The sequence below is a fragment of the Heterocephalus glaber genome, unplaced genomic scaffold, assembly GCF_053883595.1.
Source record: "Heterocephalus glaber isolate CG9 unplaced genomic scaffold, H.glaber_assembly_v1.0 deba00000071, whole genome shotgun sequence".
Lineage (NCBI taxonomy): Eukaryota > Metazoa > Chordata > Mammalia > Rodentia > Bathyergidae > Heterocephalus > Heterocephalus glaber.
In genome coordinates, this window is record NW_028258137.1 from 8,022,196 (window position 1) to 8,037,770 (window position 15,575).

A 15,575-nucleotide genomic window follows, 5' to 3' on the forward strand; every position below is an offset into this window, starting at 1 on the left:
GGAAATATACACAATTAGTTTGTAGGTTAAGAAATGAATGAATGAATGGGCGACCAACAAGTAAACTTGCCCGAAGGATGCTTGGCCTTGTACCACCCTGTGGGGCCATCTGGCATTCTGGACGTGCATTTGGTTGCAATGCTACTGGCCACTCCCCCGGAAAAGCAGACCTCCCACCAACACTCATGTTCCTGAGCAGATTCCAGTCCAACTGCTTCCTTGGAAATGAAATCACTGGTTTTTTTGGCCAGCAGATTCATCTGTTAACAGAGCTCCTTCTATTGTGAACAGGGGAGTGTGGAGCTGGAGGCCGAGAAGGACCCAAGAGTGGTTTAGGAAAACCAGCAGAGAGCTTTTGACCGCAAGCCTGGGCCTGCAAGGGACAAGGCTGGCAGTGAGATGCCAGGGACCTGAAAGAGGCCAACTTTGAAGAGAGGAGGAGGGTCTGCATGATGTAAATTCCAGATCTCAAAGTATGGATGAAACAAAGTGGACCTTGGTTTGGGTAGCTGCAGATCCTCTTGGGCAACAAGGAGGTCAGAAGTGAGGGGAAAGAAACCCATTCCCTCTTCTACATTTTATACTCCTAATAATTTTCTGTTGCCCCTTACCGAGTGCACCAACTCCAAAAACTATAAATTATGTTTCCTCCAAATTAAGGACTGTCATCGTCAAGCTGTCAAAAACGTGTGTAGCAAGTAACAATAAATTCACTTAGGGATGGCCCCGAAGTAAAACTTACCGGGTTACAAAGCTCCTTAACCAAGTGCATCAGAACAGACCGATGATACATGTGATTAAAAACTAATCACTTGGAAAAGCAGATGCCTATTTGACCCTCTAGGAAATAAATGGAAGGTGTAAAAAGACAAGACAGTGGTTCTCAGCCTTATGTGCTGTCTCCACCCGTGCCTCTGTGGGGTTCTGCCCTCCAGAGCACGCTTGTTCCTACATTCTGAGTGTCCAGGTTAGGGGGGGTACAGTAAGGGGTAACCTGCCTGGAGGTGCCCTGGACCATTTCTGTGCTGAGTAAGGACACTATTTTGAAAAAAGTCATCATCACAGATTTTGATGACATCATCTGCATCTCTCCCCTACTCCCCGACCAACACAAAACCACCACTTCAACAAGATGAGAAAAACTTGATTAGTAGTGTTGTAAAGAAAAAAAAAAATCAGGTTCATTTCTATAAGCCTAGCACTCTGAGAGACTGAGACAGGAAGATCGAAAGTTTGAGCCTGGCCTGGGCAACTTAGCAAGATGATATCTCAGCATAAACAACAGAAAAGGGGCTGCAGCTATTCAATCCCCAGTCCTGGATTTTTTTTTAAAAATCAAACTTTCCAAGAAGCCTTTACAATGATGAGTTTGAATTATTTGTTTGACAAAAGTAATAAGCCAGATCACTAGATCACTGACAGCTTTTCTTTTGGCTCCCATGACCTGAACTTTTATACCTCTTCCTTCTTCTACAGCCACGGTCTTGCTACTGTACTAGTCCAAACCTGTCTTCCTATGATTGAGGCAAGAATTCCATCCTTCTAGACTATGGGAATTTGCCCCTGGTGCTGAGTGAAATTCCTACCAGTTCATCAAAATATCATACATTAAAAGCATGTGGCTTGATACAGCTCTTGTTAGACAGCCAAAAGATCTGGTTTGTTGAAAGACACTTTATAAGCACAGTTTGCTTCTCAGATGTTATCCTAACTCACAGCCCTTCCCAGTTGGCTAAAATTCTAAATTAAAAAGAAAAACTGATCACATTCCTGAGAACTGGTGAAGAGGATTTTCACTGAATCCATATGGTAATTTGGTACTTTGGGCCAAAGTTTGTGCGCAAAGATCTCTTACCCAAGACTAAGTAGCTCCATTTGTGAAATACAGATTAACCCTAGACGCTTCCTCATCCTCCAGTTGCTTCCTTAGTAGGCAGAGACTTTGCATTGCTGACTATGCTCTGCCTCATTTAATTGGCTGCTATTTTCTAGTTGCACACGGACATTCAGAAGTTTTCTTTCCTTTCCTTTTTTTTAAAAGCTAAGAAGCCCATTTACTTCCATAAGAGCTGATAACAGGATAACTCCCATTAGCACGGTTTAATAGCTTTGAAAAAATTTTCAAATAGAGATTCTTTTTTATGTGACCCTTCTCCTGCCAATAGGCTGTGATAAATATGCCTGCTCTTGGTTCCTAGGTTTACATAAATATGAATGACTACAGTAATGTGTGAACGAGGCAGAGATGTAAAAGGTTTTTAAGCCGGAGTTTAACAAAAAGGTCCTGTCTGTCAATGAAATAAAGCTGTTTTGAATTTGTTCCCAATCATTTGGCTGTTTTGCTGGGAGCCGTGTTTGCTTGGTGGTGATTAATCCGAGGTGTGCGGCCTTCGCTGCCGAGCATGTTGGAGACCTGGCAACTCCAAGTGGCATTCATCATGCTCACGATCAGGCAGGTGCCACGAGCTGAGGTTTTCTTTATTTCCCTCATTCCAGGCCATGGGGATACATAGCTGCCTTTGCCTTTGCCAAGGGCAGCACTGCCGGATCCCCACAGCCCAGACATGGCTTGTCATGCATGGGACCGAGGACTGTTTTTCCCTGGGTATTCTATCTGCCCTGGACATCACTGATCAAATGACTCAGAAATCACAGGGTAGAGTTGTGCGATGTATAAAGAGCTGTTTCGTGAGTGCAGTGCACCATGGATGCAGACTTACGCTTGTGGTAGAACAACTGGGAAGTGTGTGTGTGGGAGTTGGTGACCTGTGGGCTTCTGACACAAGGAACGAGTTTTGAACCTCATGCCCGAGCTCCCCTCTCCAGCTCCATCCACATGAGATGCTCTCTGAGGACTGTGTGATCACAGGACTCCACATGCCAGAGAACTGAGTAGGTGAAGGCATCATGAAGGAACATAAGTGCCTTCGCCTCTAAGTGTGAGCAGAGCCATGGGAGGCCCTGGGCAGGTCATAAAAGTAAATGGTCACCCTTGCTGCTATTTTTATAAGGATCACAGAGACATTCACCCAGTGCTCTTTCCTCAGTCGCCTTTACCAGAGTCCAGGAACAGTAATGATTTGTCTGCACTGGGTTAGGACTCTCCCACCACCATGCCATCGCTGGGGCACTCGCCGTACATGCAGCTGGCAGCCTTGTGTGGCCAATGACTGTGGTTAGGAAATCCGTGTGCACTCTGCCTTCCAGGGGGGTTGCTCTTCTTAAGGCTAATTATTTATTGCCCTACTTAAGAACCTTTGCCTGGATCACAGGTACTCCCAGGAAAGGCCATTTGGTGAGGCTAGGTCTGCTGGAAAATACCAGAAGGGAAGAGAAGGAAGGACTGGTCATTGGCAGATGACCTGTAACACTAAGTCAGCAGCACGTTCCCACCAATCAACCAATACAGTTATTTACTAAGGACATCTGTATATTTGTGAGGCCCTGTGGCCAGCTCAGGCCCACAGCTGCTAGTAGAGAGATCAGCCCCAAATCAACAAAAATATCAAATTATGTTGAGTGGTGATAAGCACTATGAAAGAAACAAAAGCAGGGCAGGGACAAGAGCATGAAGGTGAATTCTGCATGGTGGTAGTCAGGGAAGGGATTTCTAGTTAGGAGATAATGGACCAGACTGTGGGATGAAGCAGCAGTCTTCACAGGAGGCAGAAAGAGAAGCCCAGGCAGAAAGAAAAGCTCGGGCAGAAAGAAGTGCGCTCAGCTGCCGTCTCTGCCATCAAGCCAGTCCCATCTGGCAGTGACCGGGATGACAATGGTGGTGACCTCTGGAGCTGGAGCTGTAGCCCGAGATTGCATCATGCCAGCAAAGGCTCCAGGAAGTTACACTGGGAAGTAAGGACAAGCCATGACGGCATGGTACCCTGTCGGACCTGGACTATTTGGAAAATTCTCCAAGGAGCAAAGTCCTTCTGGTAGGTGCCGGTGATCCTTGGAGGCGGCAAGCATCACTAGTGTGGAGCCCAGGGAAGGCAATTCCCCCACCGAAAGAAGCCAACACCTGAATGCTTGCTAAGGGGACCAGACTATGTAGCTCTCTAAGCCTGGGCAGCAGCAAAGAGGTGAACCATCGGGAGCAGGGTGGGTGATAAATCCAGGGAGGATTCCTGGAAATCATTCATTCATTCAACGAATCCTATGGGGACCTCAGTTGTGTATCCAACAACGCCCTTGACAATGATGTTAAAATGATGACCAAGGCCGATTCCCCCCCGCCCCCAGCTGGGATGGAGCCTGTTTTATTTCACAGGATGACACAGATAATAAACAAGTAAGTAATTAAAACAATTACTGACTTTGGAAAGTGTGGCAGAGGACAGAGGGTACAGTGATTGAGACTAACCAGAGCTAGGCATGTTTGTGTCTGATGGATGAAAACATCTTATCAGCCAGAGGATTTGTAAAGATCATTTACACAATGCCGGACAGGTTGTTTAATGCCTGAGAAAAAATAGAACATTTTGCACACTTTTGAGACTTCTGATATCCACAAGCATTTGGCCATTTGTCCTCAAAAGGCCTGGCTAGGGTAATCAGGAGAATGAGGGTTTGGATTCATCCAACATTCTGGTTACCTGAAAACTGCCAATTTTTTGTCTCGTTTTCTTTGACCAATCCTAGTTAAAACCTGATTTCCAAATGTGGAGCAAAACCTGCTTTCAACTGGTTGTTTAGGTTTTCCAAGTCCTTGGACCCCACAAAAATGGAACTTTGCTCTAATGGAGCACTCCTTGTATTTAGTTTTCAGCTGGCTCTCAAAGGCCTCTGGACTTTTCAGAGGTTTTTTGAGGTGCTGGCATGTCAGGGAAGGAGGGGAGGAAAAGGACATTCTAATGTGCAAGGTTTGGTTTTCTAGCCATGGGTGAAAGGCCAAAGAAGGCCAAACTGGCTTCTAAACCAATTCACGGATTTCTCCATCTGATTGGCCAGGCATTGCTGAGAAGCCCTTCAGGCTTCTGTTTGCTTTGTGTTATTTTTTGCTTTCGTGTAGTACTTATTGTTTCTCCTGTAGACCCGGTTAAAGTGCACAGTTTTAATGTCAGTTAATCATCCAGATTGGCAACCCATGGACAGAATTCAGTCTGATGGGGTGTAAAGGGGGCCAAGGTATGCGCACTAGGAAATATCTAGATTCCGAAATAAAATTGAGAACACTTTGGAACACTTCTCTAAAGAAAAAGCAGGGGCAGCTCAGGCTGGGTAACTGTATCTGAAATGCAAATGTTATTTCTGGTCCAAAATACCTTAAGGTCCACTCCACATAATTCGAGCAATGTGAACATTTCCTATTCCGCTCCCTTTGCCAAGACCGATCCTTCTTCATCACAAGTGAGGAAATAGCCCAGAAGCGCTGGACAGATCTGGTGGGGGCCTTGGCACTGGACCCGGTCTCAAACAGTACGATGGTTTATCAAACTCTCCAGCCTCCCCCTTCTTTGGTGTATCCAACAAGCAGCGTACCTGCCAAGACACGGCTAAAAATATCCTCCGCATCTGTAGCCCATCATCCATCTCGAGCTGATCTGGGTGGGTCACTGACCTTAGGAGCAGGTGGGGAGCCAGAAATTTATTTTTTCCTGGATTGAGTCTAAGTTGACTTAAAACAGATGTTCCCCAGTGCTGATCTGATGCATACAATGGAAATACTATGGCTCAGTGTTCGGGGACTGCTCATACCCAGGCTGAACAAAAAGGGGCGTTGGGGCTGAAGGAGTTAAATCAAGCCACCTTTCTCCCAGGGCTGGAAACCTAGCAGTGCCTCTTGCAGAGGAAGTAGGAAAGGGAGCTGTCACTTCGTATTTTCAGGTTTGTAGAAAAGCCCTTTTTTTTTAAATGTAAACATTCATTAAACTAATTTGAAGTTGTCATTACTCTCCACCCCTGCTGTTTTATATCAGATTATTCCTAAGTGCTTGGTGAAGAATCCCATAAAGCCACACTCGATTCCTCTGCAGGGGATAATCGCATAGTTTGCACTGTGATTTACGCCGTGTGGCACCGGGAAGTGTCCTCAACTTTGAAAGGCCTTGGCTCTGTGGCAAATAGTCCCTGCCTGCCCCCACGGAAATAAAATTCCAATAGTCCCTCCATGACTATTATGAGGTCCCCATTACCTTCTCTCCATCCAACTGAAGATAATTAAAAGCAGTTCAGAGCACACGCCAGAAGTTACTGGGCATTTTATTAATAAATGGAGAACCAAGAAAACTATAGGTTCCGCTATGGTTTTAAACCATGAGATGACGCTTAAGACCCTTGCTTGAGTTCTCTCTGTCTCCACCTATCCTCACCTTGAATTTGGGGTGGTTGGCCATTCTGTACTCTGAATCCAAACGCGCCTGGGGGTTTCATTCGCCTTTGCACTTCCGAGCTGTGGTGCCAGCTGTGAGGGTGTCACCATACCCTGCAGAACATGACTACAACATGTGGTTCACAAAAAGACTTCAACAGGGGGTGCGTGAAAAGACTTCACTAGAGGCAGAGGCCAGGCAGCAGCTCAACTCTACCTTTGCCAGTATAATAGTGACCCTCAGGCACTGCACATTGTGAGCCTGCCACAGAGTAATGTGTGAGCCCTCTTGAACTCCACACGAGGTGAGGAATGTACCCAAAGAGCCCAGGACAGGGCCTGCCAGGGAGGCATATTAGCTATGATCGGGCCCTGTGCAAAATGAGGACAGGAGCAGATTGTTTTTAGTGCATCTACAACTTCCATCTTCTGTTTTGTTTCTACTGTCAGGCACTACTGGCTCCCAGGAACCAGCACTGCTCTGTATTTTAAAATTTAAACAGTCACCATATTTGGGGATCACACCTCATATACCAGCACACTCACCTCCCATGCTCCCTGCAGACATTCCAAAGTGATCACAGGGCCAGATCTTTTGGGATACAGACAGGAGCGCACAGTCTTTCTTAACACTTTAGACAGCAAGGCAGGCTTTGGGTCTGACACCCACAAGAAACTCAGGTATCATTTCTCCCTCAATCTCGACTGCAGAGAGGTTCTTAGTTCCACAAAGACTCAGTGTACCCCACTGGTGACCAAGGGGCATGTCCCCAGAGAGGCTGTGTAGAGGAAGGGTGTGTGTCTGAGTTCCAGCTGAGTGTTTTTGCCATTTATCACCTATGTGACCTTCAGCATATTCATTAACTTCTCCGTGGCTCTTTTATCATCAGGAAAGTAGCCACTATTTCATAGCATTTTGGGTGGATGGAAGTCCTTAGGGACACTAAGCTTTGATCAGCCAGTGTTGGTTATGTTATAATAATTATGGGTCCTCTGGTCATAGCACACACCTATTGCTCTGAATGTACTGTCACAGAGACGGAGAATCCTGATCAACAGAAAGAACGGAATAATATTATTTTCTGTGCTGTGCCAGCCAAGAATTGCATTAAACAAAGATGCAATTGTAGCTCACTTTGTACTTTAGATTATAATATGAGACTAGGAAATACACCTCAGGTGCCTAGTTACTTTTGAAGGAGTAAGAAACATTTAGCTTCTTGGTTTGCAGGGAGGAATCCTGTTATTAATTAATAGTGCTGATCAATTGTAATGAGATCCTACTAAGCACGAGTTGAAAAACATCCAGGTAACCTGGCTGGAAGGAGAAGCTTTCATGCAGCCTCCATCCATTAGCAGTGACTTTGGAAGGGACATCCACATCCCGTACCACCGTGTAAGGTTTTGAGGTTCTCCAGGGCCATAGCCAGTGGACAAAGCCTGGCCAGAGAGGGGAATATGCCACGAGACTTATGCCATGTGCTTGCCATGTGGCCAGCAAAATTAGACTCTGGCCTTCTGCATTTTTCCACAACTGGTTTTGGGAATCACTGCAGATAGTTGCACCAGGGTGGAGGAAATGAGCTAGCAGAAAAAGCAGGCCTGGTATGTTTTTGTTACATGTACAGGTGAGGATGAGGCAGTTGGCACGGCAACAATGATGGATTAACTGCACATCTGGTTCATGTCCAGAAATATAATCGGTTTGAACCTTTTTGGTCTCAGTTATTTTATCGGCTTTGTATAAAATAAAATAAAATAAAATGCAAACTGTGCAATAAAGAATTGCGAAAGACAAGTTTTAAGTGAATGAATTCAGAAGGTACCAAAAGTACATTTCTGGGAAGAAAAACAGAAACCAAACATGATAAATTATTGAAGTTGTTAATGAAACTCTGTGTGTGTGTGTGTGTATCAGTCCCATTTTTTTTTTCTTTTTTTTTGGTACCGGGGATCGAACTCAGGTCCTTGCGCTTGCACAGCAGGTGGTGAAACCACTGAGCTAAATCCCCAGCCCGGTCCCAAATATTTTTAACTAACACAAAGTTAGCACTGTCTTCAATAGGTGTGGTCGGGTTATTAAGAGATCACTATGTTAGAATGACTCAAGGTTACTCATTTCTCCAGGTCTCCGTATCTTTGCTCAATAAAAAAGATCAGGATGCAAGAGCAAATTCTCAGCCACTGCTGTTTCTACTCTCTCTATATATTGCAGATATCAAGCTCCAATCCTTCCTCGCAGTTAAGGTGTTTGGGAACAGGTAGTTGACAATGTAGTTAATGTACTTACTTAAGCAATTACACACTAGATTAAGGACTTCAACATGATGGTGTCTTTTACGCTGTATTTTATGGTTAAACGGTGCATTTCAGGATGACAACAAACTGTAATAGCATATTCATGTAATTTTAGGATGAAATCAATTTCTTGCAAACACAATTATTGTTACATAATTCTCCCACCTGTTTATGATTCCATGTGAATTAAATTAAAGCATAATTTCACATTAATTTAAAATGTCACTTTGGAAAGGAGACATTTCCTATAAAGCTTAATGCTGATAACGATATCCAGAAATCAGAGTGTTATTGACAGAAACTATAAATCTGTTCAATAGTCATTGTTTTACTTTCAAATAAGCTTCGAGGTGGTATGTGCCACCCTCAATTTCAGGTGTTTCTAGATTTCAGCATGTTCAAGGTGGGGGGGTGGGGTTTAGCTCAGTGGCACCGTACCTCCCTTGCAAGCACAAGGTCCTGAGTTCGATCCCTGGTACCAAAACCAAAACAAACAAACAAGGTGTGGGGAGATAAATAGCCCCTTTCTGGTTGCTTTGTGAATAGTATTGCCAAAGCTAATACATAAAAATACAGGATCCCCAGGGAAATTCTCAAATTTCAGACACGCAACTTCTTTTTGAGTGTAGAATAGAATGGAACAAGTGGTTAGCACAAGTATTTCCCAAACATTGCTGTGTGCTCACAGATACTGGTCGGCAAACCCAGGGATAGACATTTAACTCAGCCAAAATAAGATCTAGCTGATTGATTACATAAATTTAGTTCCCAAGGAAAAAATTTTTTTTGCCTTCCAGGCACCAGGCCAGTTTCAGAAAGATCAAGTTATTTTCGATCACCACAAAGAGATGTGAATTTCTTTTCAATTCCATATATTAGGGCTAATTTCCTTATCTCCTTCTCTTCCCTTCCTCTCTCCCTTCTTTCCTCCCTCCCTCCCTCTCTCTCTTTCTTCCTTCCTTTCTTCCTTCCTTCCCTACTTTACTATACTCATCATTCACTTTCAGTGACCAATAAACATCACAATAATCATATAATTCATAAAGGTCTACATTTATGGACTGCTTACTACACGCCAAACATGGTAGTAAGGTTAACCAGTTTTATCCTCATAGCAACACTAGAAACTAGAAATTATTTTTCTTCCATTTTATACGGAGAAAGTTTATATGCATGGGGGCAGTATCTATGTCGGCCTGACTCTGTGTCTAGGTATTTATCCTGAAGCTGCATGTCCTGAAGAAGGAAGAATAAGAAAATGTATTGTATTTGTTCCTTACTCAAGGTACACTTCTTACCTTGGCTAAGCTCACAGATAAGTGTGCCAAAGAAAGCTGTTTTCAGAAATCACTATTGTGCAGGGTGGGATTGGTGATCACTATGTGAATAGAAGACACAGGGATTTAACTGATGGGGCTAGGTCTCATGACGCAGCTGTATTTGTAATAGTATGGAGCGATGCCATGCTACATTACAGACATCGAACAAATTCAGATACCACAACAGGTGAGGAAACCAGGCTTGGTGCAGCTTGGCAAGATGGTGGAGCTGGGATTGGACAAAGCTGGGAATCAATATCCCAGAAAATGCAAAGTACACACTGGCCTGTAGTACTGCAGCAGGCCGGACCCTCTGGTTCTCAGTTAGCAGAAACTTGGGAAAAAACTCAAGTTATCTTTCAAGAATCAAAGGACTTTTCATTAGTGCTCCCAAAGTCACCTGCTCTCCAAAGGCAATGAAGGAGTTAAAGTGGATCGAATCTCCAAATTCAGTTCACCTCGGCTATAGCGGCAATAATAATGGTGTTTATAGACAAACTCTGATGAGAAGAGCCGAAGAACTGAATCTATCACACTAAACTAATGCTTTTCAAAAGCAGCTGGTTAAAATGCTATGGCCAGTGAATTACAGTGGTCTTCTTTCCTCTTCAATAATTTGAGGCAATTGCACCCAAATGCTAGGCTATTGATTTCCACTCCAATTCGTGCCCCCTGCTGGGGAAGCTGGCTGGCAAACAGGTAAGTTTGCCACTGGAAGACTGGTGATGTACTCTGAAAGAGGTCCAGGCAATTCTGGCCTTGACCATTAAGAGCAGAACTATAAGGCTGCTTCACACTGCCCTCTGAAGTACCCCTCACCATTACAGAACCGCCTAGCACTCCCCAAACAGTCATCACAGATTAGTGGGTTAAGCTCTTCAGCTCAGCCAAAAGGCTGCAAAATCACGTCTGGTATTTTCTAAAACCTTTTCAAATTTTTCCTTCATACTGATAATGGTGAACAGCGATATCGACATTTCCAAAAGAGATAGGTAATCAATATCTAGTTCCTATAAACACATTACTATACTCTCTTTAATTGTAGCAACCCATTTGGTAGGTTTGAAGTACCCTGCCCACCGGAAAGCTGTTTTAGTTTTGAATCATTTGTATAGCAATTTGGAAAAAAAAAAAAGCCGATATTTCTCTTGGAACGAAAATAAAATTCAATTTCCCCATGATTTCAAGATAATTTGAATGTAGCAATACAGATTTGTTGAATCACAGGGGTTGGGACAGGGATCTGGCAATTTTTTTTTTTTTTTTTTTTGGTACTGGGGATTGAACTCAGGACCTTGGGCTTTCGCGGTGCCACCGGAACCACTGAGCTAAATCCCCAGCCCTGATCTGGCAATGTTTAGAGAGATCTTTGGTTGTCCTGCCTGGGAAGAGGGGAGCTCCAGGCATGTAGAAGGTAGAAGCCAAGAGAAAGGATGCTGTTAATTCCCCTACAATCCCCAGGATAGCCTTCATTACAAAGAATTATCCAGCTTCATATTTGGTCATGCCAAGGTTGAGAACCCTGAACTTCAAGTCAACTGTATAACCTTAGAATACTTTTGTATTATAACCCTCTGCCCCAAATGAAATGTACCTACCCTTAAATCATGGTACAGGACATAGACCTCATTCCTGCAACTATTCTGTGTGTGGGACAAGGTGGTTCTTCCCTGTCCTTCAGAGGTTCTTCAGTGAATGTACTAATGTTTGGGAAAATTCCCTTTGCTATGGGGGACCTAGGTCCCAAGTTTGTGAGTTTGGGGGTGAGCTCTAGTGGAAAGAAATCATGCTCCTCAGAGCCTGTAAAAGTCCCATTATTCAGTGCTACAAGCATACAGAAAGGAAAACTTTGGTAAAAAATGAGTATGTGCTGAAGAGCTCTTTTATACAAAGAGAATTTAATGGGGGTGGTGAGTTTTTGAACGAGTTGATCTGTGTTAAGCTATGCTATTAAAATTAGTGATTCTACTAATTAAAGCCTTCTATTTCATGGAAAATACTTGCTAAACAGAAGATTAGGCAACAGATCAGAGAATAGAGGAATTACTGAAATGGAGCTCAAATATTTATGAGAAATTTACTTCTGGGAGGCTTCTTTCTTATTCCTGGGTCCAAAGGGAAATCCATAAACCATAAAGAGCAAAGAAATTATGTTATAAAATGCACTAGTAAGTGTAAGAGTTAGAAACAATTGTAATTGTTATAAGATACACACTCTAGGAGGCTGAGGTACGAGGATCATTTTAGTGATTTTGTGAGAACCTGTGTCAAAATAAAAAAAAAAAGATTGGGGATGTAGCTCAGTATAAAAGCCTTGGGTTCAACCTCCAGTTGAGGGGGGGGGTGTAGAGAGACAGAGAGAGAGACAGAGATACACACAGAGGCAGAGACAGAGACATAAAGATCAAAGCTGAGTCCTCAACATCCCCAAGTAAAAGAAAGTTGAATCTCTTTGAGTTGTAGGAATGGAGTATATATACTTGGCACTACTCTAAAATAAAGACAATAGTTTTATCAACCACAAAGAAAATTTAAATCCACTATTCATAACTGCTTGCCCTGGAATGTGTTTGCTTTGGTTATTTGTTCTTTTATAAGAAATAACCCCAAACATTGTGTCTTTAAAGAGTAGTAATTGATTTCTTTGTCCATGAACCTGCAGTTTGGACAGGGTCTTGGGATGGGCAGCAGAGAGTGACTTATCTCTAACCCCCAGTGGGACCTCAATTGGCTAACTCTCCATGGGAGAAGTCCAGGCCCCCCATCTCCTCCATAAGCCTCTCCACATGGCTGCTTGGGCTGCCTTCAACATGGCAGCCTCAGGCAGTGAGTTTTACATGGTGGCTCAGAACTCTAAGAGCAAGAAGTCCAAGATGTGTGGGCAGAAGCTTCAAGGCTCCTTGAGACACATATTTGGAAGTCCTGGAGCGTTATTTTGGCAATATTCTACAGGTCAATCAAGCTCATAAGTGCAGCCCAGATCCAAGAAATCGATGACATCAACTCAACCCCTCAATAGGAGGCATAACAAAGAATTCATATTCATCTTTCATCTATCACAACGTTCACTCAGCCAAGTGTTGGCCAAGAAGGCTTGCTGAATATACAGCATAGACCAAAATGGCAGAAAAGATCCAATGTCCTCATAATCTTTGTTATCATTTGCTTTATTCCAATGGTGCAATCTGAGAAGGGTTTTTTTGTTTCTCTGCCTATTTTGTCTCATACTGGTTGTTTATGTCCACATTCACTGGCTCATGTCAAACATATCTGCTGTTCTAGGTTTCTGATGAAATACACAAACTCTTGTGGGAAAGCAATTTTCAGGTGTTTCACTGGTCTGATACCTTCAGTGGAAATCTCTTACACATAAACTCCCACAGTATATAAAATCTCACTGGATATTTGTTAGAATTGTTTCTCTTTTTTTGCTTAATTCTTTTATTGGTGCATTTTTAGGTATACAATATATTTACATTTGTCATTGGGTGTTTGTACCTGTACATGATGTATCTTGGTTCTTATATTTTCCCCATTCCCTGTGCTCCCTTCACCCTGTTAGAATTGTTTCTATTTTTCAAACTTACTACTGCATTCTACAACATAATTCCTTTGGTTAATTTTCTATCACCTTTAAAAAATCTGTAATTAGTTCCATAAAATAATATACTCTGCTGATCAAGCCTGAAATTCTAGCAAGCACCCTTTGGAAAGGCTTTTCCATACTGTTGTGATGAAATAGAAATCACCCTAGAAAGATTCTCTCCCTTCTTCAAGGTGCAGTTGTACAATTTGTACAGAAACCTGAGATTCCTGGGATGTTGAGAAAGATAAGGAACTGGGGTACCCTGGGGATATGTTTTTCAGGCTTAACTAAAACAATAGCGATTTAAGTAGCTATCATATGGATGCTTGGTGAATCCTTTTATTATTGCTAAAGATTTCTCCTTTGCAGCACACTTTTGTGGGTAAAGCATTATATATTGGTACATGTAGCTCATAATTATGTCAGCCTAACCACAGCCAACCCTGACAGCCTAAAACATTAAAGATTTTATACAGCTAGTGCCGAATACAGCTTCTTTTATTGGTTCAGAGAGCAGGTATCAATTATAATGAGGTAATAAAATTTGCAAGCACTGCTCATGTCCTGCTCTGGGTTTTTTTTCCCCCTCTCCTTGAGATAATAACAGCAGAAGAAGGAGAAAAAGCCTCTAAGTTCTCACTCATCACTGATTCTTCCAAAGCTCTCACTTTGTAGGGCTGGGGTGCCATAAAGCTGTTTGTTTCCCTGCTGGCAAAGTCTTCCTACCTACGCAGAAGCTGCAAATTTCTGAAGCACACGTTGAAAGTCAGATCACCAAAGCTTGGGATTAATGGTTTGCATTTGCATAACTATAAACTTAAGGTAGAGCTTCCCAAGCCTGCATCCTATCCTCTAAATTGCACTTGCTGATGAGATGCAAAACCCTCTAAAAGGGTTCCCCAACCTAAACCAATTTGTAAAGTTGTTTTGTTTTTTAAAACATTAAAAAAATTAAAGTGATCGGAATATAATTAGATTAATATTCATATCTTCCAAGTTGCTTTAATTCTAATATTAAAAAGATTAAATATCCACTGAGAGGATTAAGCAAAAAGTCAAGCAGTAGCAACACATTTACATTACCTTACTGTGCAAATTATAAACCTAATTAATATAAAGTTTCCTGCAAATTGAATTGGATATTCATTCACAGTCTAACACAACTTTGGGTACTTAAAATTCCCTCTGATATTGTTTCCTTATGTGTGGACTGAGAGGTAGGGCCGTGTTGCTGTGATGAACGAATCACATTAGAATGGCTTCATTTGGGTTCTAATTGGTGGAAATTAAATCTCAACATAAATTTACGTAGAGAAAAAACTAAAGACTTTGTAATTATCTATGTGTGGAATAATAAAACATACCTTGTCCTCCCAACTAGTTGCTATAGATAAAACAGAAAAAGCAATCTAGTTGCTCCTTCCTAAAAGGATTGAGGTTTTGTTTTGTTTCATTTTTTACTGTGAAGAACAAGATCAAAATATATCCCCCTTTTTTAGAGGTCCATAACAGGTGGCGTTACTCTGCAACTGTCTCCCCATCTTTTTCTGCCACTTCCCTTACCCCTCAAATGCACAAACACTCCCAGGGTCTCACCAAATCGGTTAGATCAGTTGTGTAGATTTTGGGTCAATTCCAAACATATCAATAATTTTCTTCTTGTCATCCAGTTCATGCAATTGGATGGAAGTATAATGTTTAGGTTTTCCTATAATACCTATACCTGCAATATTTGGGTATGTCTAGTATGGTTGGTGCTGTTTTTCCTGAGTTAATGGGATGGGCAGGTTGACTTAGAATATTCTGCAATCCTCCAGCTCTCTTTCCAGGCACATGGGCAGGCTTCCTTTCCTGAAATGAGGTGTAGCCCTCCAACTCCCTCTGGCCTTTACCATGTGAGTGGAAAAGACACTGGTCTCTTCTAAGCAGATGCTTTAAGGGCCAGTATATACTTTGTCAGGCTTTTTTTCCTCTGCAATGGAATCTGGCAACACTGCAGATCTAAGTCCTGGCATAAAATGACCCACAATGAACAAAGAACATGAGTGAGAAATAAAACTTTGTG

At 42.5% G+C, this 15,575-nt stretch overlaps 1 protein-coding gene across 2 annotated transcripts in view; it reads right to left on the minus strand.

Annotated features, from left to right (window-relative positions):
* Wwox (WW domain containing oxidoreductase) overlaps positions 1-15,575 on the minus strand; it is a 930,576-nt gene that overhangs the window by 128,596 nt on the left and 786,405 nt on the right. The window contains exon 10 of one of the 2 annotated variants that reach the window (XR_015450913.1): positions 1-15,575. This exon is cut by the window's left edge and continues 70,899 nt beyond it; it is cut by the window's right edge and continues 25,376 nt beyond it. The exons of the other annotated variant lie outside the window; for it this stretch is intronic. The gene's annotated coding sequence lies outside the window, so the exon portion shown is untranslated. 2 annotated transcript variants of the gene reach the window in all.